Here is a 14,851-nt window from a genome sequence, read left to right as displayed (position 1 = left end):
GGAACTCCCTCTTCCGAGGCCCAACTGCTGACTTCCCCCACTCCCCAAAGGCCTGGTTGCCAACTGCTGACCTCCACAGCGTTCCCCCCCCACCCCCCCTCCCAACATGTCCCGGCCAGGCCCGACTCCCATCCCCCCCTAACCCACAGCCAGGCCCAACTGTCAACCTCCCCTCAAACTGGACTACCCCCTACCACCTGACTACTCCCCCATGGGACTCCCCACCCCCATGGAAATTGTCCCCCCTCCCACAGAAACTCCTGCCCCATGGCCGAACTGTCAACCTCAACCTCACCCCCCTTAAAGTCCTGACTGCTGACCTCTACCCCCCCTGTAGGTCCAACTCCCAACTCAACTAGTGCAGTAAAAAAGGGGGCATGGCTTACTTGCCTGTGACTGAGCTGCCCTCAGAAAGATCTCACCCAGCTTGAGTTGGAAGGTCAACTCAGATAATATCACCTGGATTTCCAGGTAAGTAATTTCGAGTGGAATGACAATCCGACTCAATTGCCACTCCATCAGAAGTTACGGCCAATGTTCCCTCTAGTAGGTCTTGAAAAGTAAAAATTCTTCTGTTTTATACCGTGGAATCTTGTGGCTTCATTCTCTTAGTAAATATTTCAAATTTCATCTACCTTAAAAAAAATGTTATTGGCCTTGTTATGTTTTACTATGGGTCGCTTTGCTCGCAAATCAGTTGCACGCTTATCTGTCGGCAGGTGAGCTGATTACAATATACTGCAGACGCAGAGACCAATACGAAATGAAGTATATACTATTTATTTACACAAACAACAGAGCACTAACATGATGTGTGCTTCTCCGACCAGACCCTACTCTAGGCTAACATTAACATGGTAACCCGCGCTACACAGTTATTGGGTCTTACAGTTATGTGGTCAATCTGCTCACATTCTCTTAAAGATGTATTACACCTCAGATTACCACAGGCCTCATTCAAGATTGTAACAATAAGTAATTTAAAGTATTAATTAATCATTTGCAAAAAAAAAATATTCCCTTAAAGAATAATAGTCCAGACGTGGCCAACAAGAGGATTTAAAGGTCATATTTGATATAAAGAGGCTTAAAATTTTGCGAAATGAGTAGAAAACCTGAGGATTGGGAAGATTATGGAATTCAGCAAAGGATGACCACGAAATTGCTGAAGAAACGGAGAACAGGATATGAAAGTAAACTGCCAAAAGACATAAAAACAAGTTGTAATAGTTTTTATAGGTATCTAAAAAGGAAAAGATTAGCAAAAGTAACTGCAGGCCCATTAAAGGCAGAAAGAGGAGAATCCCCTTCAATGGCAGTCAGGATAGCCATTACTGCCAGCAACCTATTTCTATGGGAGATGGAGACTCTGGCTCCAATGGCCTGTCCTGCCTGCAGGAGGAGGTCGCTTCCATTTTGCTGGCAGCGTCTGCATGCAAGCTCTCTAAATGGCCCCTAAATGGGGCTTTAAGTACACAGATTGTCAGCCCATTATTTTCCCAGTCCCTCGTCTCTATTCCTGGACTGGGAAAATTCTGCTCATTAAATTAATATTTTGTATTCTTGTGAAAGGGAAATCTTGTTTAACCAATCTGTTGGCGTTCTTTGAAGAAGTAACATTTGCTGTGGATAAAGGAGAACTGGTGGATGTGCTGTACTTAGATTTCCAGTAGGCATTTGATAAGGTGCCACATCAAAGGCTATCATGGAAAATAAAAGCTCTTGGTGTAGGGGTAACATATTGGCATGAATAGAAGATTGGCAAAGATCTGGCAAATGGAGTATAATGTGGGAAAATGTGAAATTGTCTATTTTGGCAGGAAGAATAAAAAAGAAGCATATTACCTAAATGGTGGGAGATTGTAGAACTCTGAAATGCAATGGGATCTGGTGTCCTGGAGCATGAATTGCAAAAGGTTAGAGTTTGCAGGTACAGCAAGTAATTAGGAATTCTAACAGAATGTTATCATTTATTGTGAGGGGAATTGAATACAATAGTAGGCAGGTTATACTTCAGTTATAGAGGGCATTTGTGAGACCACATCTAGAGTACCGTGTACAGTATTGGTCTCCTTATTTAAGGAAGGCTGTAAATGCGTTGGAGCAGTCCAGAGAAGGTTCACCAGAGCAATACCTGGAATGGGCAGGTTGTCTGATGAGGAAAGGTTGAACAGGCTAATCTTGTATCTGCTGGAGTTTAAAAGAGTAAGAGGTGACTTGATTGAAACATATAAGATCCTGAGGGGTCTTGACAGGGTGGATGTGGAGAGGATGTTTCCTCTTGTGGGAGAATCTAGAACTAGAAGTCACTGTTTAAAAATAAGGGGTCCCTCATTTAAGACAGAGATGAGGAGAAACTTTTTCTTTCAGAGGGTCGTAAGTCTTTGGAACTCTCTTCCTCAAAAGGTGGTGGAAGCAGAGTCTTTGAATATTTTTTAAGGCAGAGCTAGATAGATTCTCGATAAGCAAGAGGATAAAAGATTATCGGGGTAGGCAGGAATGTGGAGTATGGTTACAATCAGATCAGCCATGATCTTAATTAATGGCGGAGCAGGCTTGAGGGGCTGAATGGCCTTCTCCTTCTCCTAATTTGTATGTTTGTATGTATCTGTCTTCAGGGTAGAAGACACAAAAAATATGTTGGAAATAATAGGGAGCCAAAGGTCTAATGAGAATCAGGAACTTTAAAAAACAAATGTTAATATAGAACAGAAGAAATTATTGGGACTAAATGTTAATAAATCCACTGAACCTGATGTCCTGCATCCTAGGGTTTTAAAAGAGGTGGTTTCAGGGATAATGGGTGTAACTTTCATGGAATGGCAATCAGCCAGAGTGCCACTCTGCTCCTAGTTACTTACCCTAAAATGAAGCCGTACCTTTCTCACCTGATCTTCAGACTCAGGCCGGATGAGAACTGTGTAATGCTGCGGGCTCCTGAAGCCTTGTGTTAAGGACAGCTGGGTCAGAGGTAAGGAAGCCACACCTCTGGAGTATCCCATGCTGCGGGGGGCTTGGGCAATCAGTATTATAGACTACAGTTACACAGAAGTTATAAGTGATTTTAATACTTCAAACTTTTACTCTGCAACTATTACTGTAAGACAGTTGGAACCATCCAAAGTTTGTGCTTTAAATTTCAGAATTGGATGGTTCCCATTGCAGGGCAATTGCCCAATGGAAGTTTGAACTTCTAGGTTAATTTTTTTTATTATCATTCATTTACGGGATGCTAGGCCACCATTTATTGCCCATCTTTAATTGCCCTTGAGAAGGTGGTGGTGAGCTGCCTTCTTGAAGCGCTGCAGTCCCTATGGTGTACATACACCCACAATGCTGCTAGGGAGGGAGTTCCAGAATTTTGACCCAACAACAGTGAAGGAACAGCAATATATTTCCAAGTCAGGATGGCGAGTGGCTTGGAGGGTAACTTCCAGGTGATGGTGTCCCATGTATCTGTTGCCCTTGTCCTTCTGGATGGTTGTGGTTGTGGGTTTGGAAGCTGCCTCCTAAGAAACCATGCTGAGCTTCTGCAGTGCATCTTGTAGATGGTACACACTGCTGCTACTGTTTATTGGTGGTGGAGGGAGTGAATGTTTGTGGATGTGGTGCCAATCAAGTGGACTGCTTTGTCCTAGATGGTGTCAAGTTTCTTGAGTTATGTTTATGCTGCACTCATCCAGGCAAGTGGAGAGTATTCCATCAATCTCCTGACCTGTGCCTTGTAGATGGTGGACAGGCTTTGAGGAGTCAAGAGGCGAGTCACTGGCTGCAGGATTCCCTGTAGCCAAAGTATTTATATGGCAAGTCCAGGTCAGTTTCTGGTCAACGATAACCCCCAGGATGTTGTTAGTGGGGTTTCAATGATGGTAATGCCATTGAATGCCAAGGGGAGAAGGTTGGATTCTCTCCTGTTGGAGATGGTCATTGCCTGACACTTGTGTGGCATTAATGTTACTTGCCACTTGTCAGCCCAAGCCTGGATATTGTCCAGGTCTTGTTACATTTGGAAATGGACTGCTTCAGTATTCGAGGAGTCGCAAATGGTGCTGAAAATTGTGCAAACATTAGCGAATATCCCCACTTCTGACCTTATGATGGAAGAAAGGTCATTGGTGAAGCAGCTGAAGATGGTTGGGCCTAGGACACTACCCTGAGGAGCTCCTGCAGTGATGTCCTGGAACTGAGATGATTGACCTCCAACAACCACAACCATCTTCCTTTGTGCTAATTATGACTCCAAACAGTGAAGGGTTTTCCCCTGATTTCAATTGACTCCAGTTTTGCTAGAGTTCCTTGATGCCACGATCAGTCAAATGATGCCTTGATGTCAAGGGCAGTCATACCTAACAAAGGAAGATTGTACTACTGAGCCATTCTTGGTGATGGACATTGAAGTCACCCACCAAGAGTACATTCTGCACCCTTGCCACCCTCAGTGCTTCCTCCAAGAGTGCTCAAAATGGAGGAGCAATGATTCATCAGCTGAAGGGGGTGTGGTATATGGTAATCAGCAGGAAATTTCCTTGCCCATGTTTGACCTGATGCCAGGAGACATCATGGGGTCTGGAGTTGTTGTTGATAAGTCCCAGGGCAACTTCCTCCCGACTGTATGCCACTGTGCTGTCACCTCTGCTGGGTCTGCCGGCGGGAAATGACATACCCAGGGATGATGATGATGGTGCTGTAGGGACATAATTTGTAAGGTATGATTCCGTAAGGATGACTATGGCGGGCTGTTGCTTGACTATTCTGTGAGACACCCCTCCCAATTTTGGCACAAGCCCCCAGATGTCAGTAAGGAGGACTTTGCAGAATTGACAGGGCTGGATTTGCCATTGTCATTTCTGGTACTAAGGTCGATGCCAGGCGGTCCATCCAGTTTCATTTCTTTTTATTGAACACCTACCAGAATATAGCAGCTAGTGCCCTAAAATGGGGATAGGAATGTGGCTTGTCTTCCAACCCTGCCCCCCACCCCAACCCCACCCCCACCCCCACCCCGACCCCCTGACGATCCAGTGGCATGAGGAAACAGTTTGATGGAAGACCACTCCACATATCTGAAGAATCTTGAATTGGAAGACCTGGCCAGAAATGCTGAGTTATGTCCTGTGCCGAAAAGTAGCAGCGTAGCAGCAATCCAACAGTGATTGCTGCTCCTCAGAAGACTCCGGTCAATGGATGCAGTTGTTTTGATCTTTCAGAATTCCCTAGAATCTAGAACAGTTCCCATGGTTTGGATGCTAGCAAACATAAGGACAGAGGACTATAGGTCAGTTAGCCCGACATCAGTAGAAGAGAAAAATGCCAGAATCTACTTTTTTGGTATGTGATAACTGGCATTCAGAAAGCTATAATATGATTAAGTAAAGTCAACACAGATTTTTGAAAGGAAAATCATGCTTGTGGTTGTAGCTAGAAATGCAGATAAGCGAGAAGCAGTTGGTATTGTTTATGCAAAATTTCGAAAACGATTCAATAAGGTGACACGCAAGAGGTTATAACACAAGCTTAGGGTTGAAGAGATTGAAGATAATATATTAGAATGGATTCAGGTTTGGTTAATGGACAAAAAATGGACAAGTGGTATAAATGGGTCAGTTTTGGTTTGGTAGACTGTAACTAGTGGGGTACTGCAAAGCCTCTGCTATTTACAATTGAGGCCGATGACTTATGTAAGGGGATCGGGTGTAATCTAGCCAACTTTGATGCTGATACAAATTTAGGTAGAACCGTAAACTGAGAGAAGAATGCAAAGGGGTTGCAAAGGGATATGGATAGGCTAAATGAGCGGGCATGGTTATTTCAGTCAGAATATAATGTGGGAGGTGTGACACTATCCACTCTGGTAGTAAAAATAGTAAAACAGATTTTTTTAAATGGTGATAGATTGGGAATTATTGGTGTTCAGGGGGTCCTGCATGTCTTCATACATGATTCACAGCAAGTTAAGATCCATGAATAACAAGCAATCAGGGAAGAGAAATGAAATAAACATAAAATACTGCAGATGCTGGAACTCTGAAATATAAACAGAAAATCCTGGAAATATCCAGCAGATCAGGCAACATCTGTGCAGAAAGAAACAGAGTTCATATTTCAGGTCGATGACCTTTCGTCAGAACTAAAGATTGATAGAAATGGAAACGTTTTTAAGACAGTAGAAAGGGGGAGGGGCAGGAAGAACAAAAGGGAAGGTCTTTGATAGGGTGGGGCAGGAGAGATTAACTGACAAAAGATTTTGTGATGGAAAAACCAAAGAGAGGAGTAATGGGTACAACAAAGGAACAAAGATGAAGTGTGAATGGTTACATAGCAGCCATCTGATTGCAGCCTGAGGGGATAAAGAAATAAACCAGTGGGAAAAGAAACCCTGAGGCTGTGCTTGCTGCCAATGCAATGCATGCTCAGTTGTACTGTTTTACTCCCTGATGTTATTGCCTGCAACCTCTCCAACCGTGGCTATGTTCTCCAAATTCAGTTTAATGATGTCCTGATTGTGGATTGCTTCCATTCCCTCTTGCCCCCCCACACCCCATTTCTCAATGTAAATCATTGATAAATATATAACATGGCCGCAGTGCATCATTATTCAAAATGGCAAGATAGAAACTTTTCAGAGTGTATTTTAATCAAGATTAATCCTGAGGTAGAGAGAGAAAAGGAACACAGATATCAACAGATTACTGAGAGCAAGAGAGAGAGATGAGAAGAGATGGGGGACTAGATCTGTACAGAGAAAGGGGAAGAGAAACAGAGTGATAGAGAGAGATGTGACTGTGGTAGAAATGTTAATATTTAATGTACAAACAGCACAACTCCTGGACTGAACTCCACAGAAGTCTTTTTTAAAGATGGGTTTTGCTGGCATTGTATCTCCGGCCAATGGCATCATTGGTTTACTGCGCATGTGCAGATGGGTAACGGTTGGCATCTTGCATTGGCAGGAGACACAGTGTCAAAATACATATAGAACAAGATGGAAGCAGAGGTTATGATCTAAAGTTGTTGAACACAATATTGAGTCCAGAAGGTTGTAGAGTACCAAGACAAAAGATGAGATGCTGTTCCTCGAACTTGCATTTGTAGTATCCAAGGTTAAAAGAATGGATATGCTAATCTATAGGGCATTTACTGATGTGGCACTGATATCAGGCAGTTGCGCACTAGATACTGTTGGACAGCCCAGAGGGACCGATGTGCTGTCCCAATAACTCACTGCATACATACTGAAATGCAACTTGGTAGCAGCAATGGTAGCACCAATTTAGTTTATTGTTGGTGCCACATGGCAAAAACCCACAGTTCAAGCAGACTATGGTCCCAGTCTGTCAAGATGTTTCTTTGAGCACCCCGTTAACACACTCACCATAGACGGGTAATGATGGCAACACTGCAAGAACAGTCACTGCCCCTACCCTGCTCGCTTTCAAGCCTCAGAGACTTACATGGAGGTTGCTGCTGGAAGACACGCTGTGGGAAATATCCACAACAAATCTAGGTCAGTTCTTTTCCTTCTTTTACAGGACCACACTCAGTAATTCCATCTGAACAGAAGCTCGCCAAAATGGTACAGAAGGCAGGAACCCGCTCCGCCACCATTTTGAAATGTCTGTGCTGTGGCGTGAGACAACAGCACTAGTGGCAGGATTGCCCAGTGGGGATGTTGAGTGTTTCAGATGTGGCAGGGCAGGGCATTTCCAGTGTTTCTGCCCCACTAGAGTCTCCCACAAATGGGACAAATGACAATGCCACCAGCAATTAGCACCTCTCTCATATTTCCCAGGCGAAGTTCGCCAGCATTCTCAGGACTTCTGGTCCATCAATTTAGAGGTCAACATGCTCCAAACTCCGCTCAGGCACAGGGGTATTGGTACTGGGTGGCCACCTTCCATGGCTCCATAGAATCTCTCTTCAGCCTTCCAAAATGCAAGTCCAGGGCCGGGTTGAACAAACCTATATGTTAAGAGCCAAATTACCTCCACACTGTACAACAAGGGCCAGCAGTTCACCTGGACACCCCCCAAAACACTCCAGAGTACTTTTAGACAGTTTGCAAAAACAGAAATTCTTCAAAATGATCTTACCTGCAAGTTGGATGCCTGTTCTTTTAAGTAACATTAGTGCAGGGCCCACCTTGCAGTTGAACGCTTGATCCTATATGAGTGAAGTGCAAAATCATTGAATAGAGTTGCCTGCTGTAAATTTGGAAAATGTCCATCACATCAGCCTTGGGGATGTGTGCCATCATAATAGCATGCATTCAGTTGCTTCATAAGCTTGAAGAGGATACCCGCACGATTGTCCTTCTCAGGGTAGCATGCCATGTGGGGCTACACCAGAGGTGAGTGACGGTGCACCCAAGAGGGTGATCAGCTTAGTTATGTGTTATGTTCCGTCTGTCTGGTAGCTTTGCTCACGAACACGGTTACACGCCTATCTACTGGTGGGTGAGTTGGCAAACAATATACTGCAGACACAGAGACCAATACAAAATGAAGTACATGCTGTTTATTTACACAAGTAACAGAGCACTAACACAAATTATGTGCATCTCTAATCAGACCCTATTCTAAACTACTGATGAACATTGTAGCCTGCACTACACAGCCATTAGGTAATCCAGTCAGCTGGTAAATCTGTTTACATTCTCTTAAAGGTGTATTGCACCTCAGATTACCACATCCCTCTTTGACTTTCTCATGCTCAATGGATCCTACAGGCACTTCTAAACCAATGGGAGTTCCTCCTACATGTGGTGTAGACTCCAACGGGAATGCTTTCACCCTCATTCGGGTCCAATCACATGCACCCCTAATGCCCCTCCTCTCCAAGTTCAACAATATGAAGGTCAACTGTCAGGAAGGTTCTCAAAATCAGGATGTTGGGCAAGGCTAAATTCAACATGGTATGATCAGCTTTCTGTTGTATAAAAACATTTCAGGGCCTTGTCGGTAATTCCGCTTTTTCTTCCTACATGTTTTCTTTTGATGGGTTTTGTTCTTGGCAGCGCTCACTTTAATCTTGGCCTTCTTTTCAATTTTCCTATTGGCCAGACTAGGCTCGGGTATAGGCTCAACTTGAGTGAGCTCAGTGATTGAGCCTTCCAGCATTTCCTCATCTGTCAGCTCCTTTGAAAACTCTGGGGTCTTTATTTTTAAAGTTTCTTGGCTTTCATGTAGCTGACCCTTCATCTCTTCCATTTCTTTTTTATATTTGCTAGTTGTTTCCTGTAGAATTAAGCATCGTTGTGTTTCCTCGGCTAATTTATTCTTCACCTCGGCCAGAGATATGCTGAATTCTTTCTGTTCTTCCTCATACATTTTTTGTGGTACAAATTGGGGTTTGAGAGAATCTTGCAATATGCGAACATCCTTCAGCAGGTTTTCTTTTTCTTTTTGGAGATTACTGACTTCAACACAAACTCTGTCCTGAAGCATCAGCTCCACAAGTTCCTTTTGTTGAGTCTTTACATACTCCTTTTTCCAAACATTCCCTGCTTCTGATTGAGATCTCAGTACCTCTTTAGATTAATCTCTCTTAAGCGGTTTCGTCTGTGGAGACTCAGTCCTCTGCCTGCTATCACTATTAGAGGTAGATTAACAGACTGATTTTCATATTGTACTGGAACCTTGCATGCACCTCTTACTCGAATGACTTCACCAGTATATGTCTTTAATTTAGCATCTGAATTTTCCAGAGTTAATGAGTGATCTCGTCCATTCAGATATTTGAACGTATGCTCCCCTATAACTGTCTTGGATGCCCCTGTATCCACCTCCATTCATTGGGTTTTCTGTTGGCTTCCACTGCCACGTAGATTGGCCCTGTTTTACCCATTTTTAAGTTGTGTAGTGAGTAAATATCTACCTCTGTTTCTTCTGGTTCCTCTATCATGTGAATTTCACAATTCCTACCTTTTTGTTTAAAAGTTTGCCTCAATCTGTCTTGGCAATATCGCATAATGTGTCCATTACAATGGCAGCAGAAACATTCCATTCTTTTAAATTGTCGTTCATGTGCTGTTGTCTTTTTCCATGTCTGCAATTATTAATGTGGGTTTTATTCGTTAAACCATTGCTTTTTGCTAGTCTGTTAATGCCGGCTGTTTTCCACCTTTCCATGGAGCCCTGCACTTCCGCACCATTTCTAGCCGGTGCCTCCCTCCCGACATGAAGGACGGCGCCATTTTGTGCTCCCTTGATTACTCCTGAATCCCTGACTGCACTTTCCATTGCGGGTGTCAATTCCAGCGCCTTGCTGAAGACTAAATTTGTTTCTGACAAAAACCATTTTTGAATGGTGTCTTTGTTAATAATAATACTAATCAGTCTTTTAACATGCTGTTAATCGATGTCCCGAACTCACAGTGCTCTTTCAGTTGTTTTAAGGCTGCTACATAGCAAACGACTGTCTCTCCAGGGGCGCGACACCTCAAATTTCACAAGATTCAACAACTCATCAAAGCTCTTGGAATCTGGGGCGTTGGATATCGTTAGACTATAAATTAGATCATGTGTTTTACTGCCACATGTTGATAAGAGGATTGCCCGCCTCTTCTCCTCCCTCGATATGTCGTTGGTCAAAACAAAAAGAAAAACACAATATAATGTGACCAGTCATCGGTGGTCTGATTAAACAGTTCAATACAGCCAAACTGTAGCATACATGAGAATGATAGCTTCAATGATTATGGTGAGGGCTGTACTCAAAATCAACCTGCAAGGCACCGGCTGATTCACTTCAGGGGATTTTTGCAGCTTTCCTTGGTCATGTTTTGCCTCATCGCCAGTTGTCATGTTCCTTCTGTTGGGTCGCTTTGCTCACAAACACGGTTGCACGCCTATCCACCAGTGGGTGAGTTGGCAAACAATATACTGCAGGTGCAGAGACCAATAGAAGATGAAGCACATGCTGTTTATTTACACGAGTAATAGAGCACTAACACAATGGGCAGAATTTTCCGCTCATCAGGTGGGCATGTGCCCGACCTGAACAAGGGCAAAATGATGCACGATGATGTTGGGCGAGCGTCCTGATGTCATCACACACTCACACGCTATTTCAGTCAGCGGGCACATGTGGGAGCGGTGCTGCGCTCGCCATAAAATAAGAGGGAAGTTAAGGCCCTTGACAAACCAATTGTCACTGATTTAACGCTGCCCATGTGACTTTTCACTCATTGCACGGGCAAAACGTCATCCACAGGGCGGGATAAAAAGGGTCAGCAGCATTGCCAGTGTGAGCAGTGAACAGTTTGGTGGATAGTTTGCTGCTGGTTGTTTATTGGTATTTGGCAGCTTCATCTCTGTCCAGGACTTCATTCTTAGCATTTCCAAGTATCATTTAAGGACTCATTGCTGTCTTCAAGGCCCCCTGAGGATTCAGACCATGTGGGCCCTTCCAGGTATCAGACAGCCTTACCTTACTCTGGTAATGAGGATTGTGCTCACGGCTGAAGGCATCTCCTCTGAGGAGGAAGAGAGGGGCAAAAGAGAGAGCAGGCCAGGTGTCCAACTTCAGTTTCCAGGGGAGGGACCTTTGGGAGGAGAGGCACAGGCACAAAGGGCGCAGGGCCAGCAGGAAGTCCAAGACAGAAGGGGCCGCAGAAGATACCACTATCCTGCTGCCAGGATTTACAGGCAGCGATGCAGCTACCTCAATATGCCTGAGCTGCAGTGCTGAAGGAGGTTCCACCTCTCAAGGGAGACAGTGACCTCCATCTGTCAGAGATTGGACCAGAGATCAGCTCTGACTGTGTGGGTGGCTCTGAAGGTCACAGGGGCCCTCAACTTCTAGGCCTCTGGCTCTTTCCAGGGCTCAGTGGGGGATCTGTGTGGTGTCTCCCAATTAGCTGCGCATAGATGCATCAAGCTGGTGACAGAAGTTCTGCTCAGGCAGGTATCGACTTTCCTTCATTTCCATAGGGACAAGGCCAGCCAGGCTGAGTGAGCCAGAGGCTTTGCAGCAATTGCTGGCTTCCCCCATGTCCAGGGTGTAATAGACTGCACACATGTGGCCATCAAGGTGCCAGCAGGTGAGCTCAGTGCCTTCGTCAACAGGAAGGGATTCCACTCCATGAACGTGCGGATAGTTTGTGACTACCAAGAGCAGATTCTACAAATCTGTACAAGGTATCCCGGCAGCTCCCATGACATGTACATCCTCAGACACTCCCAGGTGCCAAAGCTCTTTGGTGCTCCAGCCCGATTGGATGGATGGCTAAAAACAAAAAACTGCGGATGCTGGAAATCCAAAACAAAAACAGAATTACCTGGAAAAACTCAGCAGGTTCCTGGGATTCACCTAGTTCTGTCGAAGGGTCATGAGGACCCGAAATGTCAACTCTTTTCTTCTCCGCCGATGCTGTCAGACCTGCTGAGTTTTTCCCGGTAATTCTGTTTTTGTTTTGGATGGACGGCTGTTGGGTGACAAGAGCTATCCCTTGAAAAGGTGCCTCTCTGCTACCCAAGAACAGAGGCAGAGCAGTGATACAACAGGAACCATGCCTTCAAAAGGGCAGTGGGAGAGAGAACTACGGTCTTCTCAAGATGCACTTCCGATGCCTTGACCGTTCAGGGGGTACACTGCTATACCTCCGAGAGTGGGTGTCACTGAAAGTGGCTGCATGTTGTGCTCTCCACACGCTGGTAATGTTAAGGGAGGGGATCCACTGGAGGAAGAGAATCTTGACACAGCTCCACAGGCCACAGATGATGAATCCAGTAGTGAGTCAGAAGTGGGGTGAGGAGAACGCTGAGGGCACGGAACCAGACCTTGGTAACCTCCAGGGAGGCAGGGACACCAGAGATGCCTTGATCCAACGCTCCTTAACTAGGCTACCAAATAAGGGCTGCTGCCTCCATCCTGGATCTCAGAAATGACCCTTTCTTTTGACCCCAAGATACATTCAGTGCCTGTGCAATAACATTTTGAGCCACCCATGTCCTGCATTACATAATGGCCTACCCTGCACCTACAAAACAAATGAAGCATACTCAGGCCAAAAACACAAAAGCAAATGTAATATAATGTAGGCCCTCACAGATTATGAACATAACAATATTAGATGTTGATGGTCACACCATTAAAAAAGGGGAAAAAATGGGATAACAAAAGATCTGGTATCCACACTGGTGCCTGGTTCAGAGAGTGGGTGTGAACCAGGTGATTCTAGAGCTTGGTTATCCTCCAGTGTCAGACGTAGCTCCTGGAGGTCCTGATATTGGCTGCTTGGTGGCAGATCTAAGGGAGAACAAGGACATGTCATTGGTTTAAGTCATCACCCTGTCACTGTGCTTGCCAGGCACCCTGTTGAGACAATGGAGATCTCCATCATGGTGCCATCGTCTTTCAATTATCAATGGGGAATCCAGCCTGGAGGCTCCCATCAATGATGAGACTACACAAGAATGTTTGCACCATCTGAAACTCTTATCTCTGTGTACTGCACTATTACCTTTGTCTTACAGTCCAGCTTCTCTGCGGCCGGTTGACTGAGGTGCGTGGCGCTTCTTGAGCTCCAAGACCTCCTGCTCATAATGGGAGAGTATGAGGGAGTGTGGGGGTCTTCTGCCAGTCTGTGACCTCTCAATATTGTTATGGGATATCTTCTCCTGAAAGGACAGAGGAGCATTGATTAGTCCACTCTCTACCTGCAGCACCATTGCAGCCTGGCCAACCCTACCTGAGGACCACCTTGCAGGGCACATCCGAGTTGTGGCCCCCGAGCTGCAAGGCACATTGTCCAAGCAGCCAAGGCTCACCCCCTTGGCCAGCTCCAGCATCATTGACAGTTGGCACTCAGACTCTAACACCCCTGAGCTCCACAGGAAGATGGCCAGCCCTTAACGTTTCAACACACTGATCCATGCCAATACAGTACTCACCCTTCCTGAGCACAGGAAGTCATTAAGCCTCTTCCGGTACTGCATCCAGGTGCACTGCACAGTGTCATGGCTGCTCACCCGGGCTGCCACCTCCTCCCATGCCCTCCTCCTCTGGGGACAAGGGTGTCCCTTCTGGCAGCCACCTCCTCTAGGAGGATAGCGAGGCAATCATTAGAAAAACAGAGTGCCCAGCCAACCTACCCTCCTGCCTGGCGCCTACACCTGCATTTGCAGCCATGTTGTTGTAGCATATCCAATGCAGACAGTCCCCCTGCGGCTGCCTGCGCCGTGTCTGAAGTAGCCATTGGACCAGGTGGCCAACAGGCCTCTGCCCCCGCCAGCACCTTCTCGAACATTCTGCAGCTTTTGCACTGGGTGGGCCTTAAATGGCCAGTGTGAAATCACAGTCGCGGCCTGATCGTGGGTGGCAGTTGGCTTCCCGACCCCTCTCACACGCCCCTGCTGAGCCTGCTCAATGAGGGCAAAACTCTGCCCGATGTGTGCTTCTCCACCCAGATCATATTCTAAACTACTGATTAACATTGTAGCCTGCGCTACACAGCAATTGTCTAATGTAGTCATGTGGTCAATCTGCTCACACTCTCTTAAAGGTGTATTGCACCTCAGATTACCACAGTTTGGCTGCCTTCATGGGTGTTAGGAATCCAAATTGCACACCCAATGCATTGTGAATTATAAGATTTTAAATAGGGATGAGGAGAAGAATGTCAGTGTGCATATGCACCGGTCGCTAAAAGCAACAGTGCAAATGGATGATACCATTGAAAAAGCACACATAATCCTTGTTTATTTATTTTGAGGAGGTGATGTTAACTTGTATGCAAAATTATTAGGATGCAGTTGAGAATTGTGTACAGTTTTGGGCACCCACTTCTGGTGAGATATCAAAGCAGTGGAAAAGGTCAGTGCAGGATGTTGCTAGGGATGAGACCTAACTG

The sequence above is a fragment of the Carcharodon carcharias genome, chromosome 9, assembly GCF_017639515.1.
Source record: "Carcharodon carcharias isolate sCarCar2 chromosome 9, sCarCar2.pri, whole genome shotgun sequence".
NCBI lineage: Eukaryota > Metazoa > Chordata > Chondrichthyes > Lamniformes > Lamnidae > Carcharodon > Carcharodon carcharias.
This window is presented reverse-complemented; position numbering follows the sequence as displayed.